Below are 15,658 nucleotides of genomic sequence, written 5' to 3'. Positions count from 1 at the left end.
GTGCTGAATTTGCAGATCTCCGCCAGGGTGGAATAACTTTCTGCCTTTTCATTCCCAGTGGGGTGCTTGCTCACCTGAACCGCGTATCATACATTTGGGTGCGTACTGCGGACAATTTCCAGCTCCCTTCCGCCCCCCCAACATATCTTATAATTGGCTTCGCCCCCACACTTGGGCTCGGATCTGGAGCTAAGGAACCCGATTCGGATCTCTGTACAGGAGCCATGCTGGGAAATACACTTATGGGCAGTGAGGATAGGAAGGGCTACAATGCCCCATCCTTCATGGTCAAATAGCAACACTGGCAACACCCATTGTCCAGTTGAAGAATGGCCATGTGGATGACGAACCAGAGTGCTATGTATGTAAACATTATAACTCTAAGACTTGCCACCAGAGGGCGCACCTGTTGGAGGCCCAAGGGTCACTTGCACAGCTCATGTAAGCGAGTATAAAAGGTTGTCTGCCATGCTGCTTTGGCACTCTGGAGTTTTATTAAAGAGATTAAGGTCACATCAGTTTAAGCTTACAGTACTCACTCTTGTGGCTTTATTCTAAACATAACAATTGGCGACGAGTAACAGATCACGAACTTTCACGCGGTTATAGCTGCCATTGATATTCTTGAGTGATTTGTAGAGGGTGATGATTGGGAAGCCTTTGTTGAACGTCTTGGCCAATACTTCATGGCCAACGAGCTGGATGTGGACGATAAAGCGATCAAGCGCAGGACAATTCTCCTCACCGTTTGTGGGTCTACAACATATGGCCTCGTCAAGCATCTGCTAGCACCGACGAAACCAATGGAAAAGACATATGCAGAGTTGTGTATGCTGGTTCAGGAACACCTCATGCCGAAGGAGAGCATCTTAATGGCCAGATATCGCTTCTATACGCACCATCGCTCCGAGGGCCAGGACGTGGCAAGTTATGTCACTGACCTTGGACGCCTTCTGGGACCTTGCGATTTTGCTGGATATTTGGGGGAAATGCTGCGGGACATTTTCATGCTTGAAATTGGCTACGAGGTCATTCTTCGCAAGCTGCTGTCTGCCGAATCCCCAGACCTGAACAAGGCCATCACGATAGCCCAGGCTTTCATGTCCATGAACAATAATACTAAACTGATATCTTCTCAGCATCGAAGCTCACTGGCAAGTACTGTGCATAAAATAACGCCGTTTGCAGGCAGAACTGTACATGGCAGGGCCTACAGATCTGCAGCTACAAGACGTAGATGACTCAGGGGCGTAAAACGTGAATCCTTTAACACCATGTTGGCGCTGCGGGGGTAATTATAGAGCCCATCAATGTCGATTCAAACACTACGTGTGCAAAGGCTGCGGAACACTGGGGCACCTCCAGCAAATGTGCAAACGTGCTGCGACTCACCACATGGCAGAGTCGGCAGAAAATGGTCAATCCGAAGCGGATCACACAGAACGAGTAAGAGAGGCAACTCAACCCGAGGCCGAAGAAGAAGTGTATGGGGTACACACCTTCACTGCCAAGAACCCTCCAATAATGCTGAAAGTCAAATTAAATGGCATTCTAGTTTCCATGGAGTTGGACACGGGGGCGAGTCAGTCAATTATGAGCCAGAAGGCGTTTGAGAAATTGTGGGGCAACAAGGCACAAAGGCCCAAACTGAGCCTTTTATACAAAGCTGCGCACTTACACCAAAGAGCTCATATCAGGCATTGGCAGTGTGGCAGTGAAGGTATCGTACGATGGAGCTGTGCATGACTCATCACTGTGGATTGTACCAGGCGATGGCCCAACGCTGTTCAGCAGAAACTAGCGAGGAAAGATTCGATGGAACTGGGATGACATCAAAGCACTATCTTCGGTGGATGACGCCTCGTGCGCTCAAGTGCTGAGCAAATTTCCATTGCTATTTGAACCAGGCATCGGCATCTTCACAGGTGCCAAGATGCAGATCCATCTGGTCGCTGATGCACGGCCTGTTCATCACAAGGCTTGAGCGGTTCCATATATGATGAGGGAGAAAGTCGAGGTCGAACTGGACAGACTTCAACGAGAGGGAATCATATCGCCAGTTGAGTTCAATAAGTGGGCCAGCCCAATTGTTCCGGTGTTAAATAGCGATTAGACGGTCAGAATCTGTGGAGACTACAAGGTAACGATCAACCGAGTCTCGTTACAAGACCAGTATCCACTACTCAAGGCAGATGACCTGTTCGCAGTCGTTCATCAAATTGGATCTAACATCCGCTGACATGACACAGGAGCTGGCTGAATCTTTGAAAAGATTCACGTGCATCAAAGGACTGTTTATATACGATGCCCTTTAGGGATTCGCTCGGCTGCTGCCATTTTTCCAGAGGAACATGGAGAGTCTGCTGAAATCGGTTCTGCGCACTGTTGTGTTTCAAGACGACATCCTGATCACCGGTGGTAACACCATCGAACACCTGCACAACCTGGAAGAGGTTCTAATCAACTAGACAGATTGGAACTCAGGCTGAAACGCACCAAATGTGTTTTCCTGGCGCCAGAGGTCGAATTTTTAGGGAGAAAGATTGCGGCAGACGGCATCAGACCCAAGGACTCAAAGACGGAGGCCATCAAGAACGCACCCAGACCACAGAATGTGATGGAGCTGCGTTCGTTCCTGGGACTCCTCAACTATTTTGGTAACTTTCTACCTGGGTTGAGCACTTTGCTGGAACTATTGCACATGTTGCTACATAAGGGTGACGATTAGGTTTGGGGTAAATCTCAAGAGACAGCCTTTGAGAAGGCCATAAACCTGCTATGTTCTAACAAGTTACTTGTATTGTATGACCCGTGCTAACGTTTAGTACTAGCTTGTGATGCATCTTCGTATGCGGTCGGTTGTGTGTTACAGCAAACCAATGTATCGGGCAAACTGCAACCGGTTGCATATGTGTCTAGAAGTCTATCTAAGGCTGAAAGAGCCTACAGTATGGTCAAGAAAGAGGCGTTAGCAAGCGTATATGGGGTTAAAAAAATGCATGAATACCTATTTGGACTCCAGTTCGAGCTTGAAACCAACCTTGAAAGCTCATTTCGCTGTTTTCAGAGAGCAAAGATGGGCACTAACATTGTCCGCTTATGACTATGTTATCCGCCACAGACCAGGCACGGAGAACTGTGGTAATGCCATCAATCGGCTACCATTGCCCACCACAGGGGTGGAAATGGCGCAACCCGTAGACTTGCTTCTGGTGATGGATGTTTTTGAGAGCGAGTCACGGCTCGCCAGATCAGGGCCTGGACCCTGTGCTATCACTAGTGAAAAGTTGCGTCCTCAATATGAGCTGGTCAGCTGTTCCCGGGGAAATGCAAGATGAAATTAAGCTGTTTCACCGACGTAAAGATGAAATGTCCATCTAGTCAGATTCTCTTATGGGGTAATTGCATGGTTTTGCCAAAAAAAGGCAGGGAAACGTTTATACGCGACCTACACAGTACCCACTCAGGCATATTCATCATGAAGGCCAGGTCGCACGTTTGGTGGCCCGGCATTGACTCGGATTTGGCATCATGCATACACCAATGTAACACTTGCTCACAGTTGAGCAATGCATCAAGGGAGGCTCCACTGAGTCTGTGGCCATGACCCTCCAAACCGCGGTCCAGGATCCACGTGGATTCGCTGGCCCCCTTCCAGGAAAAATTTTCTTATTAGTAGTGGATGCTTACTCTAAATGGATTGAATGTGTAATCATGTCATCCTGCACAACCATTGCCACTATTGAAAGCCTCCGGGCCATGTTCGCCACCCAAGGCTTGCCCGACGTCCTTGTCAGTGACAATGGACCATGTTTCACTAGCTCGGAATTCAACGAGTTTCTGACCTGCAATGGCATTAACCATGTCAGGTCTGCCCCGTTTAAGCCCGCATCCAACGGTCAAGCGGAACGAGCAGTCTAAACTATCAAGCAGAGCTTGAAGCGTGTGACGGACAGCTCCCTGTAGACCTGTTTATCTTGGGTTTTGCTCAGCTACCGGGTACAACCCCACTCGCTTACCGGGGTTCTCCCGGCGGAATTGTTAATGAAGAGAGCACTCAAAACCAGGCTCTCCTTAGTCCTAGATCTTGATCATGCGGTAACCCTGCGACACCGGCAGAATATGTACCACGATCGCGCGGCTGTATCGTGTGACATTGATGTAAACGACCCTGTGTTTGTCCTTAATTATGGTTATGGTCCCAAATGGGTTGCTGGCACTGTCTTGACCAAGAAGGGGAATAGAGTGTTTATTGTCAAACTATGTAATGGACAAACGTGCAGAAAGCGTTTGGAATCAAATCAAACTGTGATTCACTGAACCAGGAACAACTTGAAGAGGACATCACCATCATCGATCCACCAACACACACCCAACCAGCAATCGACCTCACCGTCAATCAAGAGGATGAACCCACCATGCCCAACAGTCTGGTCAGACCAGCCGCGCTGCAGTGCAGCAATGGCCCGACCAACTCGCCCATGCCAGGGTTCCAACTCAGGCATTCAACCAGGGAGCATAGGGCCCCGGATCACCTCAACTTGTAAATAACTTGTATCAAAGACTTTGGGAGGAGTGATGTTATGTATGTAAACATTGTAACTGTGTAAGACTTGCCACCAGAGGGCGCACTTGTTGGAGGCCCAAAGGTCACCTGCACACCTCATGCAAGCAAGTATGAAAGGTTGTCTGCCGTGCTGCTTTGGCACTCTGGAGTTTTATTATAGAGACTAAGGTCACGTCAGTTTAAGCTTACAGTACTCAGTCTTGTGGAGTTATTCTAAACATAACACAGAGAATGACTGATGTCTGTGGATTCTGACCCCAGTGACAGGCACTGCCTGTAGGGGTGTTTGAGAAGGGCAAGAAGAAGGGAATTCTTCTCTCTTTTGAGAGCTCTGGCAAAGTGACTTCTCTGTTCTGCCAATTGTGCTTGGTGATCTTTTGTGAAGTGTGCAGGAGCAGCCAGGGATGGCTTGCTGGTTGGTGTTTTCTCTGAAACAACACTACATGTATGCAACCAGTGTTGGCTCAGCTTTCTCCTCTACTGACTGGACCAAGCATGGGGAAATGGTCACACGGGGAGCCACTTAGGGAGCCAGGGCAAACCTGGTCTCTAGCCCTCTACTTTGGAAGAAAGACTTGCATTTCTATAGCTGCTTTCGCGATCTCAAAGATATTCCAAAGCACTTTACAGCCAATGAAGTACTTTTGGCGTGTAGTCATTGTTGTAATGTAGGAGACGCGGCAGCCAATGAAGCTTTTGGTCATCTGCCATAAGTTCTTCTTCTTAGGCTCGGTGTCAAATTTATTTTTTGTCTTATAACACACACTCCTGTGAAGTGCCTTGGGACGTTTTACTACATTAAAGGCGCTATATAAATACAAGTTGTTGTTCTTTAACATCTCATATGATAGCACCTCAGAGCTTTAGGTCTAGGCGACAGAAGGCACGGCCACCAATTGTTAAGTGTTTATAATCAGGGGTGCTCAAGAGGAGCGCAGATATATCTGGGAGTTGTGGAGTTGGAGGAGATTACAGAGATAGGGAGGGGCGAGGCCATGGAGGGATTTGAAAACAAGGATGAGAAATTTGAAATTGAGGCGTTGCGCAACCGGGAGCCACGTAACCGGGAGCCAATATAGGTCAGCGAGCACAGGAGAGATGGGTGAGCGGGACTTGGTGTGAGATGGGACACAGGCAGCCAAGTTTTGGATCACCTCTAGAATATGGGAGGCCAGCCACACAGCTAGGTCCCACAAACAGCAATGAGATAAATGATCATATAATCTGTTTTTTTTTATTGATGTTGTTTGAGGAGCAAATATTGGCCTGAACACCAGGAGTACTCTGTTCTTTTTGGAATAGCGCCGCAGGATTCTTTACATTAAAGTGCATAGCCTAGAAACGGCTGTTGGCAATAAAAATGTTCAAACCTATAATTGGACAGGTTTATATGTGTTAATGGAGTATGTCATCATATTGCCATGTTAACCAACCCCTTACCATCCCCAGCTATTACACATCAAACCAGCAATGATGCACATCGTTAGGGCTGTGATAATACAGCAGGGAAAACCTCCCATTGATAACACCCACGCAAATCTGAAAGAGGGCACCTCCGACAGTGCAGCACTCCCTCAGCACTGCACTGGAGTATCATTGTAGATCATGTGTTGCAAGTCTCTGGAGTGGGACTTGAACCCACAACCTTCTGACTCTACTTCAGAGAGCTGTGGAGGCTCAGTCATTGAGTATATTCAAGACAGAGATCGATAGATTTTGGGATATTAAGGGAATCAAGGCATTATGGGGACAGTGCAGGAAAGTGGAGTTGAGGTAAAAGATCAGCCATGGTCTCATTGAATGGCAGCGCAGGCTCGAGGGGCCAAATGGCCGACTCCTGCTCCTATTTCTTATGTTTCTTATGACTCAGCGGCGAGTGCTGTCACTGAGCTGACTTAACATTTTTCCTTGGTCAAAGTGCATAGCCTAGAAGCGGCTGTTGGCAATAAAAGTGTTCAAACCTGTAATTGGACAGCTTTATACATGTTAATGGAGTATGTCATCATATTGCCATATTAACCAACCCCTTACCGTCCCCAGCTATTACACATCACACCAGCAATGATGCACATCGTTAGGGCTGTGATAATATCAATGGGAGGTTTTCCCAGGCTGTAACATTCAGTGAAACAGGAAAGAATGTGGATCATTCCAGTTCAAGTTATAAGATGTAAAAAGGGCAAACGTTATGCTTTACTGCTTCCCCCAGCACAGAGCTTTGTGAGTCAGGGTGTGTATTATTGAGTCGGTGAATGCACCTCATTCGCGACCTGCGTGACTTTCCATCTGGGAAGCTGTCTGGGGATGGGCCGACCACTGCCCCAAAATTCCCAACACGTTTGCCACATGGAGCTCTGTGGCCGGAGTGCTGAACCGTGAAATTAGACCCAACAGCACATCAGTTCAAATCCTGTGATCTAATTCTGTGGGCCTGCCTCAACCCCCCATCCCCCGCCCCTCCTCCCCCCAGGCCGCCTGCCTATTGGCCCAAGTAACTCACCATGTTGAATCAGATTCTCTGGTATGTACCTGTGAGTATGCTCTCAGGTTTGTAGAGTTGTTGCTGGAGGAGTCCGTGTTCCATGTTTATGTTGTATGTGCGAGGTTGCAGCCCCTCTTCCACTATTTAAGGGGGCTGCTCCTCAAATTCTGGCTGCACTTCAGTCCCACACTCCTGATCTTTGGGCACCATGTGCAGAGGGGAGCGGGTAGGTCTGAAGCCTCCTTGTAGGACTGCTCCTGGGCACGGCCAAGGGTGTCATCAGCCGGTCCAGGCAGCGGGCGGTCGAGGGGGTCGTTCAGCCCGACTGCCTGCCTCTCTTCCGCGCTTACATCCGGGCCAGGGTGTCCTTAGAGATGGAGCACGCTGTGTCCACCGGTACGCTCGCGGCCTTCCGTGAGAGGTGGGTGACAGAGTGACTGGAGTGCATCATTACCCCCGGCAACCAAATTTTAATTTGATTTTATATGTTTTAAAGTTTAATTTGTTTTATTGCCAGGTTTTAGTGTCCCCCCTCCCCTTTTATAGGGGGCACTTGTATATATTTGTGCTTTAGTGCCCAAAAAAACCCACAAAAAAAACAAAAAAGGGCCTTGAAAAGTGTTTGGAGTGTCCCCCAGATCAGGGGGCACTTGGTTTAATTTTGTTTCCAACCAAAAGAGTTGTAGAGCTGTTGGGGCACTTGATTTATTTGTTTATTTATTGTTCTCTCTCAAAAGAGTTGTAAACTCTTTGGAGTGTCCCCCCCCCCCCCCCTTTTAATAAGGGGGCACTTGATTTAACTGTTTATTTATTGGTTTGCAACAAAAAGAGTTGTAGAGTTGTTGCTGGAGGAGTCCGTGCTCCATGTGTATGTTGTATGTGCGAGGTTGCAGCCCCTCTTCCATATTTGAAGGGGCTGCTCCGCAAATTCTGTTTGCACTTCAGTCCCACACTCCTGATCTTTGGGTACATCCGAGCCAGGGTGTCCCTGGAGATGGAGCATGTGGTGTCCACCGGTACGCTCGCGGCCTTCGCGAGAGGTGAGCGCCGGAGGCACTGGAGTGCATCATCAACCCCGGCAACCAAATTTTAATTTGATTTAAGTTGACTGTACAAAGTTTAATTTGTTTAATTGTGTCAGTTTTAGTGCCCCCCGCCCTTTGATCAGGGTGCACTTATATTAATGTTTCAACTTTAAAATAGTTGTAGAGCTGTTGCACTGTGAGTGGCTTCGCCAGTCTCGTGATGTTCACACGACTCAATAAAACCCCAGTCAGTTGGGTCTAGGTCATCCACGACGAGGTATGAAGTTGTGAGCCTAGTGGATGAGCTGGTAATGTGTAGTGTAATTGTTAAACCTTTGTTAATAAACCAACTAGATCTTAACAGCAATGTGTTGCTATGAATTCTTCAGCAAAGATCCCATGAAGCAAATACATTGCACCCACCACCACAGTGCAGTTCGAAAAGGATCTTCTGAAAGGCAGAAACCTGGTAGATCAACAACAACAGATTGCATTTATACAGCGCCTTTACTGTAATAAAACATCCCATGGTGCTTCACAGGGTCGTTATCAAACAAAATTTGACACTAAGCTACACAAGAAGATATTAGGACAGGAGAGGTAGATTTTAAGGAGCGTCTCAAAGGAGAAGAGAGAAGTAAAAAGGCGGAGAGGATTAGTGAGGGAATTCCAGAGCTTAGGACCAAGGCAGCTGAAGGCAAGGCCACCAATGGTGGAGCGATGAAAATTGGAGATGTGCAAGAAGCCAGAATTGGAGGAGCGCAGAGATCTCGGAGTGTTGAGGGGCTGGGGGAGATTACAGAGATAGGAGGGGAGAAGCAATGGAGAGATTTGAAAACAAGGATGAGCATTTTAAAATCGAGGCATTGTCGGACCAGGAGCAAATGTAGATTAGCGAGCACAGAGGTGATGGGTGAACGGGACTTGATGCGAGTTAGGACATGGGCAGCAGAATTTTGGAAGAGTTCAGGTTTATGAGGGTGTAAGATGGGAGGATGGCCAGGAGTGCGTTGGAATAGTCAACTCCAGAGGTAACAAAGGGGTCTGAGTTATGCACCAAGTTGCGTGCAGTTCTGTTCACCATATTGCAGGAAAGATGTGCATAGAAATTCCGGCCTCCCGGGTCCGTATGGAATGTGTACGGACTCGGGCAGGCATCGCAAAAGCCGGTTTTCAGCGCACGATCTGCACGCGCTGAAAATCAGCTTTTCCGATCTGTCAAGCTCTGGTTTGACAGATTGTCTGTATCCCCACAGCCAGGACATTCGCATGAGCAAGATTGCGGTATTTACCCATCTCTTGCCCAACGATGTCCTGAAAACTCTTGCACCTGGTAAAAGCAGGCACATAGCCTACTTTTACAGGCATAAGAGTTTGAAAACATACAAAAACAAGTGAAATAAAATTTAAAAAACACATTTTAATGTTAAAAATCCTGCCCGCTAAGGTAAGTTTATTTTAAAGCATAATTAAAAAACTTAAAAAAAAAAAAATCGGAAATATATATATTTTTTGACATTTATTAACTTTAATTTAACTTAATCTTAAATATGTGGTGTATTTTTCTATTTTTTTTTGGTGTTGGTTGGGGGGAGGGGTGTTTCTCAATCATAATAATGAGAACTCCTACTTATGGCATTCCCATTATTATGAATTAGAAAATACTGCACCTGGATTGGCTGCCCAGTGCCATGTGACTCCAGCTCCAGCTCTGCGTCCGTCCAGACGTGCACGCGCTGCGACGCGCAGGGAGAGGAGGCCTCAGGACCGGGATCACTGGTGGGCGCAGCAGCAAAAGGAAGGTGCGCATTTTCTTTACCTTTTTCTGCCGATCGCCCGCGGGAGCAGAGGACCAAGATTTCTAAGCCCTAGAAATAGTGGATGCATTGGTGATCATTTTCCAACAATCTATCAACTCTGGACCAGTTCCTATGGATTGGAGGGTAGCTAATGTAACGCCACTTTTTAAAAAAGGAGCGAGAGAGAAAGCGCGTAATTATAGACCGGTTAGCCTGACATCAGTAGTGGGGAAAATGTTGGAATCAATCATTAAGGATGAAACAGCAGCCCATTTGGAAAGCAGTGACCGGATCGGACCGAGTCAGCATGGATTTATGAAAGGGAAATCATGCTTGACGAATCTTCTGGAATTTTTTGACGATGTAACTAGCAGAGTGGACAAAGGAGAACCAGTGGATGTGGTGTATTTGGACATTCAAAAGGTTTTTGACAAGGTCCCGCACAAGAGATTGGTGTACAAAATCAAAGCGTATTGGGGGTAATGTACTGACGTGGATAGAGAACTGGTTGGCAGACAGGAAGCAGAGAGTCGGGATAAACAGGTCCTTTTCAGAATGGCAGGCAGTTACTATTGGGGTGCCGCAGGGCTCAGTGCTGGGACCCCAGCTATTTACAATATACATTAACGATTTGGATGAAGGAATAGAGTGTAATATCTCCAAGTTTGCAGATGACACTAAACTGGGTGGTGGTGTGAGCTGTGAGGAGGATGCTAAGAGGCTGCAGGGTGACTTGGACAGATTAGGTGAGTGGGCAAATACATGGAAGATGCAGTATAATGTGGATAAATATGAGGTTATCCATTTTGGGGGCAAAAACACAAAGGCAGAATATTATCTGAATGGCGGCAGATTAGAAAAAAGGGAGGTGCAACGAGACCTGGGTATCATGGTTCATCAGTCACTGAAAGTGGGCATGCAGGTTAAGCAGGCGGTGAAGAAGGCAAATGGTAAGTTGGCCTTCATAGCTAGGGGATTTGAATATAGAAGCAGGGAGGTCTTACTGCAGTTGTGCAGAGCCTTAGTGAGACCTCACCTGGAATATTGTTCAGTTTTGGTCTCCTAGTCTGAGGAAGGATGTTCTTGCTATTGAGGGAATGCAGCGAAGGTTCACCAGACTGATTCCAGGGATGGCTGGGCTGTCATATGAGGAGAGACTGGATCAACTGGGCCTTTATTCACTGGCGTTTAGAAGGATGAGAGGGGATCTCATCGAAACATATAAGATTCTGACGGGACTGGACAGGTTAGATGTGGGAAGAATGTTCTCGATTTTGGGGAAGTCTAGAACCAGGGACATAGTCTTAGGATAAGGGGTAGGCCATTTAGGACTGAGATGAGGAGAAACTTCTTCATTCAGAGAGTTGTTGACCTGTGGAGTTCCCTACCGCAGAGAGTTGTTGATGCCAGTTCATTGGATATATTCAAGAGGGTGTTAGATATGGCCCCTACGGTTAAGGGGATCAAGGTGTATGGAGAGAAAGCAGGAAAGGGGTACTGAAGGAATGATCAGTCATGATCTTATTGAATGGCGGTGCAGGCTCGAAGGGCGGAATGGCCTACTCCTGTACCTATTTTCTATGTTTCTATGTGATTGCACTTGAGAGGGTACAGAGGAGATTTATGAGGATGTTAGCTAAAATTCCCCAGTCTAGGTATGAGGAAAGATTGGATAGGCTGGGGTTGTTTTCTTTGGAACAGAGGAGGCTGAGGGGAGACCTTATTGAGGCGTATAAAATTGAGGGGCCTGGATAGAGTGGATAGGAAGGATCTATTTTCCTTTGCAGAGGGTTCAACATCCAGGGGACATAGATTGAAAATAATTGTTAGGAGGATTAGAGGGGACTTGAGGGGGAACTTTTTCACCCAGAGAGTGGTGGGGGTCTGGAACTCACTACCTGAAAGGGTGGTAGAGGCAGAAACCTTCACATTTAAAAAGTACTTGGTTAAACACTTGAAGTATCGTAACCTACCAAGAGCTGGAAAGTGGGATTAGGCTGGATAGCTCTTGGTCGGCCAGCGTGAACACGATGGGCTGAAATGGCTTCCTTCCGTGCTGTACATTTCTACGATTACCCCCAACACCCGCCCCTCCCCCCCTCTATATATTTTACAGAATCATGATGTTTTGCTGTATATGTGTGAGGTTCGGGGGTAGTTTGGTGAATAAACTGTAACCCAGAGCTACGTTGCTAGTCTGTATTTATGGCTTTCCAAGTGCGACTTGACTGAACCAGTACTAGTATTTTAGAAGCTGCTCCAGGTATGCAGCCCTCAAAGGGTTAATAAGGTATGATTGGATATAATTACAGCTCTGAAGCAAAGAATGTCCTTTCACTTTTAACGATACAAAAATGTACACTGCAGCTGAAGTCTGTTTTTCCTTTTCACACGATTGTAAATCATTGCTTGTAAACAGTACCTTCTGAAGCAGCCCCGAAGAGGAAATATTATTAAGAAAAGTTGGGAGTTTGTGTGTGGCTCTCTCAGGCTTCATTCCTTCAGAGGCCGGCCTGCTTGTTTGCCATTGTAGCTCGAGTGATCCACGATCCCAGAATAGGTCATAGGTCGAATTGGCCTTGGCAGCGCTGTGAACTTTGCCTTGACCCCGCTGTCCTGTCATGTTACTTTTCTTGCTCCCTCTATCATCTCTTTGTTTTTTTTCATCTGTCATGAGGGGGGCAATTGAGGGAAGGGGTCGCCGTCTGTCGCTGGGTTAAAATCTTGTCTGCTGCAGGATGTGAGTTCTGAGGCTCTTGTTAACAGCGTGCGCTCTGGGGCCTACTGTCTAGTGTCGCGGCAACACTTGGCTGCTGGGCTCGTGTCCGTTTTAACTGACCCAAATGCCAGATTCATGATGCTAGTTTGTCAAAGACCAGCTGAGGTGGGAGTAACGGAAGGAGCGGGGAGGAGGGAGGGCGGGAGACTGCTTCATTGCTTTTGGATCATCACACTAATCTAAAATTTATCGCACGTTTTATTACATTTCATATAACATTCCATGAGCTGCCCATCTCTGGCGATTATAATTGGGCAATTTGTTTATTTTTGTCACAAAGGTTGCACAAATTTTCCTCTACATGTTCCCTGCTCCATGTATAACCTTAAGTAATGACAACGCTGTCACCCATGAGTCAGGGGGTCGTGAGTTCAAAGCTCACTCCAGAATTTGAGCACATAATCTAGGCTGACGCTTCAGTGCAGCACTGAGGGGGTGCCAGAGGTTCCACCTTTTGGGTGAGATGTTAAACTGAGGCCCCATTTGCCTGTTCAGGTGGACGCAAAAGATACCAAGGCACTATTCAGAGAAGGGCATGAAAGTTCTCCAAGTATCCCCCAAAAACCACTACCACTGTCGGCCAGTGGTTAGCACATATGCTTCAAGTCAAAAAGTGGTGGGTTCAAGTCCCACTCCAGGGACTTGAGCACATCATAAAAAAATTTAGGCTGACATTCCAGTGCAGTACTGACGGCGCACTGCACTGTTGGAGGTCTTTTGGAAGAGACATTAAACCGAGGTGCTGTTTGCTCTCATAGGTGGATGTCAAAGATCCCATGGCACTATTTTGAAGAAGAACTGGGGCGTTATCCCCGGTGTCCTGGCCAATATTTATCCCTCAATCAACATAACAAAAAACAGATGATCTGGCCATTATCACATTGCAGTTTGTGGGAGTTTGCGTTGCGCAAGTTGGCTGCTGTGTTCCCTACATAACAACAGTGATTACACTCCAAAAGTACTTAGAAACATAGAAAATAGGTGCAGGAGTAGGCCATTCGGCCCTTCGAGCCTGCACCACAATTCAATAAGATCATGGCTAATCATTCACCTCAGTACCCCTTTTCTGCTTTCTCTCCCTATCTCTTGATCCCTTTAGCAATAAGGGCCATATCTAACTCCCTCTTGAATATATCCAATGAACTGGCATCAACAACTCTCTGCGGTAGAGAATTCCACAGGTTAACAACTCGCTGAGTGAAGATGTTTCTCCTCATCTCATCCTAAATGGCTTACCCCTTATCCTAAGATGGTGTCCCCTGGTTCTGGAGTTCCCCAACATCGGGAACATTCTTCCTGCATCTAACCTGTCCAGGCCCGTCAGAATTTTATATGTTTCTATGAGATCCCCTCTCATCCTTCTAAACTCCAGTGAATACAGGCCCAGTCGATCCAATCTCTCCTCATATGTCAGTCCTGCCATCCCAGAAATCAGTCTGGTGAACCTTTGCTGCACTCCCTCAATAGCAAGAACGTCCTTCCTCAGATTTGGAGACCAAAACCGAACACAATATTCCAGGTGAGGCCTCACCAAGGCCCTGTACAACTGCAGTAAGACCTCCCCGCTCCTATACTCAAATCTCCTAGCTATGAAGGCCAACATACCATTTGCCTTCTTCGCCTGCTATACCTGCATGTCAACTTTCAATGACTGATGTACCGTGACACCCAGGTCTCGTTGCACCTCCCCTTTTCCTAATCTGCTGCCATTTAGATAATATTCTGCCTTCATGATTTGCCCCCAAAGGGGATAACCTCACATTTATCCATATTATACTGCATCTGCCATGCATTTGCCCACTCACCTAACTTGTCCAAGTCACCCTGCAGCCTCTTAGCGTCCTCCTCACAGCTCACACTGCCACCCAGTTTAGTGTCATCTGCAAACTTGGAGATATTACATTCAATTCCTTCATCTAAATCATTAATGTATATTGTAAATAGCTGGGGTCCCAGCACTGAGCCCTGCGGCACCCCACTAGTCACTGCCTGCCATTCTGAAAAGGACTCGTTTATCCCGACTATCTGCTTCCTGTCTGCCAACCAGTTCTCTATCCACGTCAGTACATTACCCCCAATACCATGTGCTTTAATTTTGCACACCAATCTCTTGTGTGGGACTTTGTCAAAAGCCTTTTGAAAGTCCCAACACACCACATCCACTGGTTCTCCCTTGTCCACTCTACCAGTTACATTCTCAATAAATTCTAGAAGTTTTGTCAAGCATGATTTCCCTTTCATAAATCCATGCTGACTTGGACCGATCCTGTCACTGCTTTCCAAATGTGCTGCTATTTCATCTTTAATAATTGATTCCAACATTTTTCCCACTACTGATGTCAGGCTAACCAGTCTATAATGACCCGTTTTCTCTCTCCCTCCTTTCTTAAAAAGTGGTGTTACATTAGCTACCCTCCAGTCCATAGGAACTGATCCAGAGTCGATAGACTGTTGGAAAATGATCACCAATGCATTAACTATTTCTAGGGCCACTTCCTTAAGTACTCTGGGTTGCAGACTATCATGTCCCGGGGATTTATCGGCCTTCAATCCCTTCAATTTCCCTAACATCATTGCCCGCCTAATAAGGATTTCATTTAGTTCCTCCTTCTCAATAGACCCTCAGTCCCCTAGTATTTCCGGAAGGTTATTTGTGTCTTCCTTCATGAAGACAGAACCAAAGTATTTGTTTAACTGGTCCGCCATTTCTTTGTTCCCCATTATAAATTCACCTGAATCTGACTGCAAGGGACTTACGTTTGTTTTCACTAATCTTTTTCTCTTCACATATCTGTGGAAGCTTTTGCAGTCAGTTTTTATGTTCCCAGCAAGCTTCCTCTCATGCTCTATTTTCCCCCTCCTAATTAAACCCTTTGTCCTCCTCTGCTGAATTATAAAATTCTCCCAGTCCTCAGGTTTGCTGCTTTTTCTGGCCAATTTATATGCCTCTTCCTTGGACTTATCCTTAATTTCCCTTGTTAGCCACGGTTGAGCCACCTTCCCCTT

General features: G+C 46.7%; 1 protein-coding gene across 2 annotated transcripts in view; it reads left to right on the top strand.

Moving 5' to 3' along the window:
• Positions 1 to 15,658, top strand: part of c12h3orf18 (chromosome 12 C3orf18 homolog) — a 108,822-nt gene that overhangs the window by 32,618 nt on the left and 60,546 nt on the right. The gene's annotated exons all lie outside the window — the stretch shown is intronic.

Source organism: Pristiophorus japonicus, chromosome 12, assembly GCF_044704955.1.
Source record: "Pristiophorus japonicus isolate sPriJap1 chromosome 12, sPriJap1.hap1, whole genome shotgun sequence".
NCBI classification, from domain to species: domain Eukaryota; kingdom Metazoa; phylum Chordata; class Chondrichthyes; family Pristiophoridae; genus Pristiophorus; species Pristiophorus japonicus.
This window is presented reverse-complemented; position numbering and strand designations above follow the sequence as displayed.